Source organism: Triticum dicoccoides, chromosome 2B, assembly GCF_002162155.2.
Source record: "Triticum dicoccoides isolate Atlit2015 ecotype Zavitan chromosome 2B, WEW_v2.0, whole genome shotgun sequence".
NCBI classification, from domain to species: Eukaryota; Viridiplantae; Streptophyta; class Magnoliopsida; order Poales; family Poaceae; genus Triticum; species Triticum dicoccoides.
In genome coordinates, this window is record NC_041383.1 from 611,145,604 (window position 1) to 611,159,385 (window position 13,782).

The 13,782-nt window shown below is 42.8% G+C and overlaps 1 long non-coding RNA gene across 1 annotated transcript; it reads right to left on the reverse strand.

The window, feature by feature from the left end:
• Positions 1–7,807: 7,807 nt before the first annotated feature.
• On the reverse strand, positions 7,808–11,389 carry LOC119368110. Its single transcript, XR_005176532.1, has 3 exons — positions 11,095–11,389; positions 10,875–10,957; positions 7,808–10,805 (listed from the first exon to the last, which is right to left on the reverse strand). It is a non-coding gene; the product is annotated as an uncharacterized LOC119368110 (long non-coding RNA).
• Positions 11,390–13,782: the final 2,393 nt, after the last annotated feature.

Genomic DNA, 13,782 nt, shown 5'->3' on the forward strand with positions numbered 1-13,782 from the left:
CTATGACTCCAAGCTTAATTGTGAGGAGAAAGGTTATCCTGTCTCATTCATAGAAGATGTTGAGGCCTTCAAAACCAGTCACTCTATCACCCAAATTATACTAGATATGTGCCACTAGTCCATAAACTGCTTCATGGTAACTTCATTGCCAAAAACTTGGTAAGATTTTGTTAATGATGCTAACTTCATTGCATACATTATTATTAAGTAAACTACATTGCTAACTATATATGTTACTATTTTGTTTTGGAACAGAGGCTCCCGAAGCAGGTTGTGCCTGACATGCTATTTACCGAAGGTGATATGCATATGGTTAGCTTACGACTAACTCCTTCGAAGGCTTACCATACTGCATACTCGATTTCTTCAAATGATGGAAGGCTCAAAATCAAAGAATGGAGAAAAGTGATGAATGCGCACACGCAAATAATTGGAGACAAAATGAATGTGCGCAAGCCACAAGTTGGAGATAGGTTTATGTCCATTCTCCATTATGGTGAAGGACCGGTTTATCTGTTTTATGGTATTTTAGCTAGGAGAGAGGAGTAGGTCCTAAGTATTAAGAACAATTAGTTAGTGTTGATTATATATGACTACAATGTCTTAGACTTGATGGTGATGCTGAGTAGGAGTAGTGATTATGAGTAATATGATGATGAGGAGGAGGAGTTGTTATTATAACTAGTGACAACATTGTTATATGATGTCTCATGGACGAAAATGATGATTATGAGGAGTTATATGACAATGATATATTATGATGATAAGTTGTTAATGATATTATGATGATGATAACTTATTATGCCATTGGGTGAAAGAACCGCGGATTAGTTTCAAATGGATGGATCCAAAGTGACCATTGGTTACTTTGGATCCATGCACTTGAAACTAATCCAAGGTTCTTTCACCTAGTGATTTAATAACTCATTATGGTGTAAAAACAATCTCTAAATTGCTATTGTATGAAAAATTGGATGCAGGTGTATGAATACGACCTAAAATTCAGAAGAAATGGAATACGGAATAATAGTAGTAGCGGTTGTTCTCGAAAGCGCTACTAGTAATTAGCAGTAGCTATTGACTAGGGAAGCGCTACTACTAAGTAGATATAGTAGTAGCGAGTGCCACTAGGCGCTACTGCTAAGCTTTAGTTGTAGCGCCGTATCAGTAGCGCGCTTACCTGCGCTACTGATAGGCCAAAAACCAGCGCTACTGCTAGGCTTTTCCCTAGTAGTGGGATGCTGATACGTCTCCAACGTATTGATAATTTATGAAGTATTCATTCCATGTTTACAATAATTTTATATGGTTTTAGTATGATTTGCATGGAACTAACTCGGACTAGCGTTGTTTTCTGCAGAACTACCGTGGTATTGTTTTTTGTGCAGAAATGGAAGTTCTCCAAATGACCTGAAACTTTTTGATGATCTTTTTGGAACAAAAGAGACCCCCGAAGCTTCGTGGGAGGGCCAAAAGAGCCACGAGGAGGGCACAACCCACCGGGGCATGCCTGGGCCCTTGCCCGTGCCCCGGTGTATCGTGCTCACCTCGTGGCCCATCTGGACGTGAGACCGATGCCAAAAAATCCTATAAATAGAGAAACCATCAGAAATAACCCTAGATCGGAAGTTCCGCCACCGCAAGCCTATATAGCCACCAAAAACCAATCGGGACCCTGTTCTGGTGCCCTGCTGGAGGGGGGGATCATCTTCTGTGGCCATCTTCGTCATCCCCGCAGCCACCACGATGAGGAGAATAGCTTTGCTGTTATTTTAGTACAAACTCGAGGATAGGTTGATCGGAAAGAATAGCTTTGAGGTGGTTTCGTACCCTACAAACAATTTTTATCTTTTGTTCTTCGCTAATAGGAACTCGGGAGTGATTCTTTATTGCACTTTGAGGGATAATCATATGATCCAACTATGTTAGCATTGTTGAGAGATTGCACTAGTGAAAGTATGCACCCTAGGCCTCATTTTCCATTATTGCAATACCGTTTGTGCTCTGTTTTACTATTTACTACCTTGCTATTTTTAATGTTCGCACTACAAAACCCATATCTACTATTCATACTACACTTTTATCACCATCTCTTCGCTAAACTAGTGCACCTATACAATTTGTCATTGTATTGGGTGTGTTGGGGACACAAGAGATTTCTTGTTTTTGATTGCAGGGTTGCTTGAGAGAGACTATCTTCATCCTACACCTCCCACGGATTGATAAACCTTAGGTCATCCACTTGAGGGAAAATTTCTACTGTCCTACAAAACTCTGCGCTTGGAGGCCCAACACGAGTCTACAAGAATAAAGTTGCATAGTACACATCAAAATCCTATGGTCGTGACGCAGCGGTGGGCTCGGTGATGAAATTCGTCATGTCATGTTGGTGGTCTCGGTCTCATTGTACTGGAATGGAAACCTTTGCCAGATTCCTCGGGAACCCACGCCTGCGCTCGCCTCCTTAGGAAACTGCCTTCTCTACACCCGCTGGCGCCCGCCTGGCCTCGGTCGTCATGTCTTGCATCATTGCAACCTCATGAGGTCGTGTACCTGCATAGAAATCTCCGCTCCTCAGGAGGCAGCCTAGGCAGGCCGCTCCCTCGGGAGGTCTTGGTGTCGTCCACCTCGCGAGGCTTGGCCCCTCGCGAGGGTCTTGTCTTGATTGTCTTGTAGATGGGCCATACCAGGCCATCGAAGGAGCCACACCGTGGCCCGTGGGTAGGCAAGTCTGGGTACCCTGGTTCCCAGAACGCCGACAAGGATAATGTTGATCTGCATGTTGTGATGGCTTAGATTCCTGAAAGGGTGGATGATTCCATGAATGGACGATTATGCTCACCGGTTACAAATGAGGAGATTGAAGCCGCATTACTTATGATGCATCCATATAAATCTTTGGGACCGGATGGACTAACTATAGGGTTTTATATTAAACATTAGCATCTTCTCAAAGATGACATTTGTAGGGCTGTACGTCATTTCATAGAAAGTGGAGAAATGCCTGATGAAGTTTAGCACGGTCTTGGTTTTGATCCCAAAAGTAAAATCCCCTTAAGACTTAACTCAGTATAGACCAATTTCTTCATGTAATGTTCTTTACAAAATCATGTCCAGTATGCTTGCTCTTAGACTGCGACCAATAATAGATGATATTGTCTCAGAAGAGAAAAGTGTATTTATGGCAGGGAGAATCATTACAAATAATGTGCTTACTACCTACAAATGTATCCACTGTCTGAAAGGAAGAAAGGAAAATTTTGAGCCTATACGGTCAAACCAGGCATGGCTAAAGCATATGATAGGGTTGAATGGTGCTTCTTGAGAGCTATAATGCAGGAATTGGGGTTTGTCGATATATGAGTAAACATTGTCATGAAGTGTGTGGAGACAATATCCTTCTTTGTTCGTGTTAATGGAGTCTTTTATAAAATATTTAGACCATCTCAAGGTCAGACCACGTGACCCACTATCTCTGTATCTCTTTTTGATCTGTGCAGAAGGGCTCTCATGTATGATGAAGTCTCACTGCCCTTGGATCTTGCACTTCCTATTCGTGGATGATTGCATTGTTTACACAAGAAACGGCTGAGGAGGTAACTCAGATTCAAGAGGGTTTAGAAAGGTACAGAGTGGGATCAGGACAATTGGTTAACAAAATAAGTCTCATGTGTTCTTTAATGCAAACTCTGAACATGAGAAGGTTGTTTTTCGCCAAATCTCTGATATTCTAGTGCAGGCCTTTTGGGAAATATTTGGGACTCCAAACTTCTTATTTTTTGCGGGACAAACTTCCAATCTATTCATCTTCAATCATGGTAGTACAACAAACACTACAAATAATAAAAATTACATCCAGATCGGTAGACCACCTAGCGACGACTACAAGCACTGAAGCGAGCCGAAGGCGCGCCGCTGTCATCGCCCCTTCCTCACTGGAGCCGGGCAAACCTTGTTGTAGTAGACAGTCGGGAAGTCGTCATGCTAAGGCCCCGTAGAACCAATGCACCAGAACAACAACTACCGCAGAAAAATAGTGTAGATCAAAAGGATCCAACCTGAAAACACACGAACATAGACGAACGATGAACAGATCTGAGCAAATCTACCAAAGACAGATCCGCCAAAGACACAACTCCACACGCCCACCGATGATGCAAGACGCATCACCGGAACGGGGGCTAGGCAGGGAGACCCTTATTCCATCTTCAAGGAGCCGCCACCGTCTCGCCTTCCTGAGCAGGACACAAACCCTAACAAAGCTTGAAAAAAGATCTAAAAACGGAGCCCTCCCACCGGCGAGGGCCGAGATCCACTCCGCCTCCATGGCCATAGGGCCACCGGAGACGGGATGGACCGGCACCGGCGCCGGTGGGAGGCGGAAATCTAGGGTTCTTGGGAGGCGGCGGCTAGCTCCACTGCTTGTGTTTATTTTTTGACATGCACTAGGAAGATCCATGGATTAATAATGTTAACATATTCTCGTGAGGATTAAGAAACTTGTGAAAGGTTGGGCACCAAAGCTTATGAACAGTGCTGGCCGGGAGGTACTTATTAAATATATATGTGAAGAAATCCCAACGTACTCTATGAGTTTCTTCTGACTATCCAAAAACAAGTGTCAAAAAATCATAAATATTATCGCAAGATACTGGTGAGGAGTAGATGGGGATAAGAAAAAAACGCATTGGAAAAGGTGGCCTGACTTGGCGGTCCCAAAATCTGATGGGGGTATGGGTTTCAAAGACATGGAGCTGTTCAATAAAGTAATGATTGCCAAGAAGGCTTGATGGCTAGTGGCCTATCCATAATCCCTATTAGACGCTAGGGCACCACCTGGTAGCACCTCCTGAGGCGGGCCTATGCGCACTTACCTTGTATTCACACATTCAGCTTCAATGTTTGGTTCTCAGTTTCATTCATGTACATTAATATGGGTGTATGCTACAATATTAGGATCTCTTGCTCTCTTAGATATAGCCATATGAAATATTCATTACAACGATTCCTTGATGGATTTGGCAACTCAAGAGTGGAGCAGGAAAACAACTTGGTTTAATATTAACTATTTGTTGGTTTGAAGCCTACCCAAATTGCTTTCATGCCGGACAGGAACATCCTTGAAGGGGTTGTGGTCCTTCATGAAACGCTCCATGAGATCCACACGAAAAAACTGGATGGGGTTATTTTCAAAGTGGATTTCAAGAAAGCGTATGACAAAGTCAAATGGCCCTTCCTTCAACAGGCCTTGCGCATGAAGGGATTCGATGAAGCTTGGCGACGCCAGGTAGAGTCCTTCACGCAAAAAGGTAGTGTTGGAATTTAAGTGAATGACAATATAGGTCATTATTTCCAGACACACAAAGGCCTGAGACAAGGTGATCCGACGTCTTCTATTTTGTTCAACATTGTGGCGGATATGTTGGCAATTCTTATAGGAAGGGCAAAGGAGGCCGGTCAGGTGGGTGGCTTGGTGCCTCATCTGGTAGATGGGGGTGTCTCTATTCTGCAATACGCTGATGATACAATCATCTTTATGGAGCATGACTTGGTAAAAGCGAGAAATATGAAGCTGGTGTTATGCTTATTTGAACAATTGTCCGGATTAAAGATTAACCTTCACAAAAGCGAGTTGTTCTACTTTTGTAGAGCCAAGGAGGAACAAGAGGCTTATAGGCAATTGTTCGGATGTGAATTAGGGGCTTTACCTTTTACGTACCTAGGTATACCCATTCACCATCGTAAGCTAACAAACAGAGAGTGGAAGTGCGTCGAGGATCAGTTTGAGAAAAAACTCAGTTGTTGGAAGGGCAAACTCATGTCTTATGGAGGCCGACTGATTCTTATCAATTCAGTGCTCACGAGTATGCCGATGTTCCTTCTATCGTTCTTCCAAGTTCCAGTCGGGGTTTGGAAAAGGATGGACTTTTATCGATCAAGATTCTTTTGGTGGAGTGATGATCTTAAGAGAAAGTACCGTCTAGCCAAATGGGATGTAATCTGTCGACCAAAGGACCAAGGGGGTCTGGGTGTTGAGAATCTTGAGGTAAAGAACAAATGCCTTCTCAGTAAGTGGCTGTATAAGTTATCTGTTGAGATGGACGCAACGTGGGCACAGATTCTTCGTAACAAGTATCTGCATTCCAAGACTTTGTCACAGGTGACTGTGAGACAAACGGACTCACCGTTTTGGAAGGGGCTTATGAGAGTTAAGGCTGCCTTCTTTAATAGAACAAAGTTTATCGTCGGTAATGGTAACAATACCCATTTCTGGGAGGATACTTGGCTTGGTGATACGCCATTGGCGTTACAGTACCCGTCCCTGTATCATATTGTTCAACGACGTGACACGCTGGTTGCACTGATTATGCAGTCTGTTCCCCTTAATATCCAGTTTCGGAGGGTGCTTATTGGTGATAGGTGGGAAGCTTGGCTTCATTTGGTGACTAGATTGATGGAGATTCAATTAGATCATCAACCCGATCAATTGTGTTGGAAACTTACTAGGACTGGAGTGTTTACGGTTAAGTCGTTGTATATCGATGTCATTAACTCTAGTGTCCTTCCTAGTTCCAAACATGTTTGGAAAGTTAAAGTTCCTTTGAAGATTAAAGTGTTTATGTGGTTTGTACATAAACAAGTCATTTTAACAAAGGACAACTTGGTTAAGCGCAATTGGACAGGCTCTACTAGGTGTAGCTTCTGTGATCGGGACGAGACCATTAAGCATCTCTTCTTTGAGTGCCCGTTGGCGAGAGTCTTGTGGCGCACGGTGCAAATTTCCTTTAACATTACTCCCCCGGACTCGGTAGGTTCGTTGTTTGGAACGTGGCTTGCTGGGATAGAGTCCAATACCGCTGGACACATTCGTGTTGGAGTATGTGCGTTGTTATGGGCAATTTGGAATTGCAGGAATTATTTGGCTTTTAATAGAACAACAACTATTCATTTTTTGCAGGTTTTATTCCGCGCTACGGCGCTGATCCGTTTGTGGTCCTTACTCACTCTGATGGCGGCCAGGGAGCGTTTGGTTACTGGGTCTGTCCGGTGGGAGATGGTTGCGCGGGATATTTTCAACCGGTTTGGATGGTGGTCATGTAATAGGATAGGCGATTAGTTTTCCTATCTTTATTCTGCCAGCCGGTTGTGGCTCTGTGGCTTTTTGTCTATTTGTGTTGAGGCTCTGTGTGAGCTTCCCTTTATTTTCTTTTCCAGACTTTGAGATATTGTCGAACCTATTTATTTATAATTCTGGCCATATGCATCGCTCTGATGCAGAGGCCGGGGAGCCCCCCCTTTTTCAAAAAAAAATTTAACCATACAAACGAAGAGAAAAGATGAGAAACATAAGTAGACATTCCATATTTTTTTTAATGAGCATTTTCTGGAAGTAAGAGCTAAGTTGCCCACATTCATAGCCATCATCTCATCCCGAGCAATCTATAAAAGCATTATTAAGATGTAGTTAGAAGAAAATAATCATAAGCATGTGCAAACCAAAATATCAATTGGAATATCTTTTAACGAAACTATATCAAGACTATGCCCTATCTACCTTTTATGGCATTTTATCTAGATTCTTATGGAGACACTCAGTGTGTAGTACAACCTAATTAACTTCGCCTAACAGAAGCCTTATTTCTTGCTATAACTTGCCGCTGGCCACCAGGTTCATATAGCATAATAATGGAAGAAAAGAAACCAGTCGTCCGGTCAACATAGCTTATGAACTGCAACTAATAGGTGTAATCCCAACAAGTATTAAAATGTGATTTATAGTTTTATCGATGTTTTGTGACCTAAATAACTCAAAATGTGAGTTATATGCCACAAAGAGCATGCCATTGGATGCATATTTCAATGAACTTTCCAATGATATATTTTTGATGACGTATAACTCACATATTAACAATGAACATAGAAGAAACCACCACTAGATCCTGAGCAGGTTTAGCCATGAGGTTACACAAACATTGCAACACCAAAGTACTTGCGTAAAAATGAACAGCCAAAAGAAACATAGCTCGACTTCACAGAGGCTGCAGAAAACATCCCCTCTTCACCGTCTTGCTGCTCGGAGGACTACTCTTGGCAGCATGAAAAAACAAAAGAGGGCACAATATAAGAAGAAATGCAGACTCCTCTATCAAGAACAATTAGTGTGATGAACATGCTTATGTCATCTAAGTCTGCCTAGGAAGACCGTGCGACTGCAAAACATATCGCAATGTACATGAGAATAAAACTTAACATAGAATCATAAAACTTCAAAATATTATGAGCACGGCAATGCTAAACCTTTTATGTGTATAGATTGATTATATTATCAGAAGAAAATAAATGGCTGATGAATTTATAATTTTGGTATTTGGGGAACTCAAAAACAAAAAAAAATGTAATGGTAGGATATTAGATTAACAATGTAGGAGTAATCTCGATGTGGCATTAGTAGGCCTCCTTAGGAGAAGAAACTACCCTTGGTATCATTCAGATATGGGAGACAACCGAGTCTGATTTGAAATCGGAAGCAAAAGTGAATCTAACTCACCTCGACAACAATTGTATGATCCATCCACATCTCAAAAACTATAGCAACACGAGAAGCCGGCACAAGTTGATCCTATGCCCTCGAAGATACATTTCCATCAGTGAATATCGCTTTGCGACACACACTCAGACATCCAATAGATTGAACGTGCATGTAGAATCATAATTGCAGACTGGAGGTTATCCACTTCCAATGAAGAGTAATGTAAGGTCACATTTTTGGTACAGAAAAGATTCCCACAAATATAATATCAGACAGTTCATCTACAACTTCAGTAACAAAATCTCTAATAGCTAAATATAATAACAACACTATTACTTGCAGTGGCCAATAAGAAACTCATAATTCTAATAACGTTAAAAACGAAGCAGAGCTTGCAGCTGGACTCAAATTCTTTGCTCAGAAATGATGATTTGCAACTATTGCTCAATTCCATGAAACACAATGTTACTAATCAATAAAAAGTATCCATTGCAGTCCACAACGCTTTGCAGAGGACAATTCATGGTCATCAGTAACACTAGAATATTATAGATGAACAACGCAAGAGAAACAAAATGAATAAGCTCGTTGTTATATTGCACCATTTAAATTATCTGCTTCCTTTCACAGAATATACATTTGTAAGTGGTACTATACAACATAGAGAGAACTATCCTTGGTCCTATGCAAATATAAGTGAATGTGAAATCTGATCTGCAGTAGAATAGAATTCAGTTATCACCTCAACCCATCTTGGAAGCAACTACAATCACAAATAACAATTCCTTGAGGTGTTTTTAAAGTTGTATAATTTGCATTAGGCAATCATGTGAGTCTACTATAAAATAAGAAAAATTCAGCAACATAGTTAACAAGCCTAGTTAGAGACTTGATAACAGAAGAAATATTTTCAACAAAGTTCAAGTAATCAAAGTATGTTCAGGAATTTGTCACTAAAGTGACAATGCGATGCCATCTCACATTCATATTTACAGCAGGTTGGGTCTAGAACGTGGAAGTTCAAGGGGGGTCTAAATCGTGTAAGGTTGCCTACTGTCGGGCTAAAAATGAAATAAAAAATATGGTGTTTAGCAAGCATGTAGATTAAAGAATATGCAACTTCATATCCCAATAAAACTGTTGAGTTCCTTACTGAAACATTAAAAGACCTAACAGGACAGTCACCACTATAAAACATTGGAATATATCATTTGTTTTATAGTGATTACCCCTTTTTCTCGAGTAGCTATGGGCACCTCTCCCAGGTTGAACCTCCTTACTAAAATCATTCCTTACCTTAGCCTTTGTACCTTCCAGGAAAATAGACTAATAATATGATTACTCGGAATTAAAGATATTATTAGGGGGTTATTGCAATACGAAGCTAATAATGATACACAAAAAGACTGGATTCATCTTACTAAAGTTGGGCTATGAGTGTAACGTGAATGAACCCGGGTTGTGGGACATGGATGTATCGGTGCCAGTGGTCGGAGCTGTTTTAGGCGATCTGCCAAACCCGTTATCATAATAAAGCTATGCTTTAACCCTAAAAATAAGTATGGGAAGCTCGCGCTCGTCCCATATCTTTGTCGGGATGGTAAACAGAATAAGTAAATGATTACTTAAGCAATTCACTACTTGCTCCAGCGCCCACTGCCTAAAAGATCGCAGCTTCTCATCTAAATCATGCCAACAGCCACATCTATATTTTTTTATGCATTTTGGTATGATTGAAGAAAACGCTCATGGTAGTATAAGATCCCTTCCGGCCTCTTGCTCCAATAAAACACACATTGTAATTAAAACAACAATGACTTCCGCAGAGCAACGTAGAAATGAATATATAGGCCAGTAAGTCCAAAAAATAACCAAATACAAGGATCTTAGTCATTTTTCTACCTGCAACAGAATGTGGTGACCTTGGTCTCCATGATCCTTGACATCACAGCCATGGAGACAGAAACAATCAGCTACTCGACAAAATGAAGGTAGTGGTCTGACGTCGAGAAAGAGAGGAGGGTCCGTAACACATGCCTTCTTAAATTTCATCAAGGTTTTATCGGTACAATATAACATAGATCATGAATATAATCCAAATAGGCAACCAGTAGCATGTGGGACGGAAATAACTATTGGCACATGACAGCTAGAGCAGCAAAGAAGAAACATGGCTTATTTGCTTACCTATTTTGAATTACTTTCACTCAAATCTGTAAGAACGCAACTTTTTTAACCCCTGGAGACACCCTTGTAATCGACGACCACATGAGTCCTGCCATAATGCCATTAATTAGATTATGCCATGACCTGCTGTAACACATAGGGGAAATAATATTCATACTTGAACATGACTGAGAGGCTGAAGAGGGATTAGTTAAAATAGCAATCTAATCCAGTGGCTATTTTAGGCATTGCCACAACAACCTGCATTTCATCAAACAGGTAGTGTGCATTTAATTCATATTTCTCTGACTTCCAAATCGAATCGAATCAAATCCAACACACACACACACACACACACACACACACACACAAAGACATAGAAGAGAAGGGGAGGGCACCTTGTCCATGGCTGCATCACCAAGGCTAGAGCATCTTGTCCATGGTGTCCTCAAGAGGAACCAGGGTTGTGGGCGTGCCGAATCTGAGCCTGCGTTGGATCCGGACCTGTTGCTCGACTTGGGGAGAGGGGGAGGGGAGGAGGTCATCGATGGTGAGGACAAGGTAAAGGAAGGATAGATGGGGTGGGAGCATCAGCCGTGAGGGAGGGTGTAGGTGGTGGCAGCGGCTATGGGAAGGTTGCCAGTGGCAGCGACGGCGGAAGAGGAGGAGGAGGGAGAGGAATCGAGGGATGGGAAGCAGCGGCTGGGCAATGTCTTTCTCTGTTTTTTTCACTTTCTACTGGATGAGACGAACGACATGGTGACCCAGTGGGGCAGCGAAGGAAGCAAATCACCAATCGTTTTTGGCCGGTAGCTAATCCGACGTGTACATGGCGAGAAGGCGCCATTGACGCGTAGCTTAATGGGTTTGATGTGCTCAAACTCTAAGAGGGAAGTACTACCATGACACACATTTTCTGGAAGCCACAAAAAAAGGAATTCCTCTCACACTTGGCGTGCTATCCTGTATGGGAGGGTGGTCGTCGGCCATGGTCTCATTAAAAGAATTGGGGGATGGTGTGGATACTCGGATTTGGGAGGATCCTTGTATTCCTAGAAACTTGAACTACAAACCCATTGTGTCGGTGGGAATGACACCTATGGGATCACGGGAATCCCTACAACGGTTGCGGGGCACAGGGTCGCGAGAAGAGCGGGATTAGCAATCAGCACAAGCACACGGGTTGTTTACCCAGGTTTGGGCCGCGAGGATGCGTAATACCCTAGTCCTGCTTTTGTGTCTATTTGAGTGTTCTTGGAGTTCTTGAGCTAGCTACGATGAGTGTAACTTGTCCAAGGGTCCGAATCCTTCTCCTGGATGCCTCGAGCCTCCTTTTATAGTCAAGGGGGTCGCCACAGTGGCACACAGGAGGTGGCATCGGTGTACAGTGGCTAAGCTTATCGCTTAGCCATTACGGGAGAAGACGCATTTAATGTGCCCCTTAGGTGTCCCCCTCACTTTACCATCGCCACGCCCTGCTTCGACACGCGCCCAGGCCAGCGAGGCGGTCAGCGCCATGTAGGTGGGCAGGCTACTGAGGTGGCGCGATGGTAGGGCTTTCACGAAGATTTGCATGCCACCACGTAGGCATGCACTGAGTTGGCCTGGAAGCCTCATGTCGACACGCAGGTGCCTGCCTAGCTTGTGCGCTGGCAGCTACATGGGAGTGGCGGTGGAACCTTGGTGAATGTGGGCCTGGTTGTGGCTCCGCGGATGACCTTGGCAAGGGCCTTACCGGGGCCCCCAGCAAGGGTCTTGCCGCGGCACCGTGGTCGTCCCCGGCATGGATCTTGCCGGAGGTCTCGTGGATGCCCTCGACAAAGGTTTTGTCGAGGCTCATCGTCTGCTACGTCTTGAGCTTGCGTTGGTTTTCCTTGAAGACGAAAGGGTGACACAGCAATAGTAGCATAAGTATTTCCCTCGGTTTTTGAGAACCAAGGTATAAATCCAGTAGGAGGCTCCTCAAAAGTCCCACGCACCTACACAAACAAACAAAGAACTCGCAACCAAAGCAATAAAGGGGTTGTCAATCCCTTCACGGCCACTTGCAAAAGTGAGATCTGATAGAGATAGTATGATAAGATAAATATATTTCTGGTATTTTATAAGATAGATGCAAAAAGTAAAGATGCAAATAAAAGTAGATTGAAAGCTTATATGATAAAAGATAGACCCGGGGGCCATAGGTTTCACTAGAGGCTTCTCTCAAGATAGCATAAGTATTACGGTGGGTGAACAAATTACTGTCGAGCAATTGATAGAAAAGCGAATAATTATGAGATTATCTAGGCATGATCATGTATATAGGTATCACGTCCGCGACAAGTAGACCGACTCCTTCCTGCATCTACTACTATTACTCCACACATCGACCGCTATCCAGCATGCATCTAGAGTATTAAGTTCATAAGAACAGAGTAACGCATTAAGAAAGATGACATGATGTAGACGGATAAACTCAAGCAATATGATATAAACCCCATATTTTTATCCTCGATGGCAACAATACAATATGTCCCTTGCAACCCTTTCTGTCACTGGGTAAGGACACCACAAGATTGAACCCAAAGCTAAGCACTTATCCCATGGCAAGAAAGATCAATCTAGTAGGCCAAACCAAACTGATAATTCGAAGAGACTTGCAAAGATAACTCAATCATACATAAAAGAATTCAGAGAAGATTCAAATATTTCTCATAGATAAACTTGATCATAAACTCACAATTCATCGGATCTCGACAAACACACCGCAAAAAGAGTTTACATCAAATAGATCTCCACAAGAAAGGGGGAGAACATTGTATTGAGATCCAAAAAGAGAGAACAAGTCATCTAGCTAATAACTATGGACCCGAAGGTCTGTGGTAAACTACTCACAACTCATCGGAGGGGCTATGGTGTTGATGTAGAAGCCCTCCATGATCGATTCCCCCTCCAGCGGAGCACCGACGAAGGCTCCAAGATGGGATCTCGCGGATACAGAAGGTTACGGCGGTGGAAATTGTGTTTCGATGGCTCCCTGGATGTTTTCGGGGTACGTAGGTATATATAGGAGGAAGAAGTACGTCGGTGGCCGCTCGTGGGGC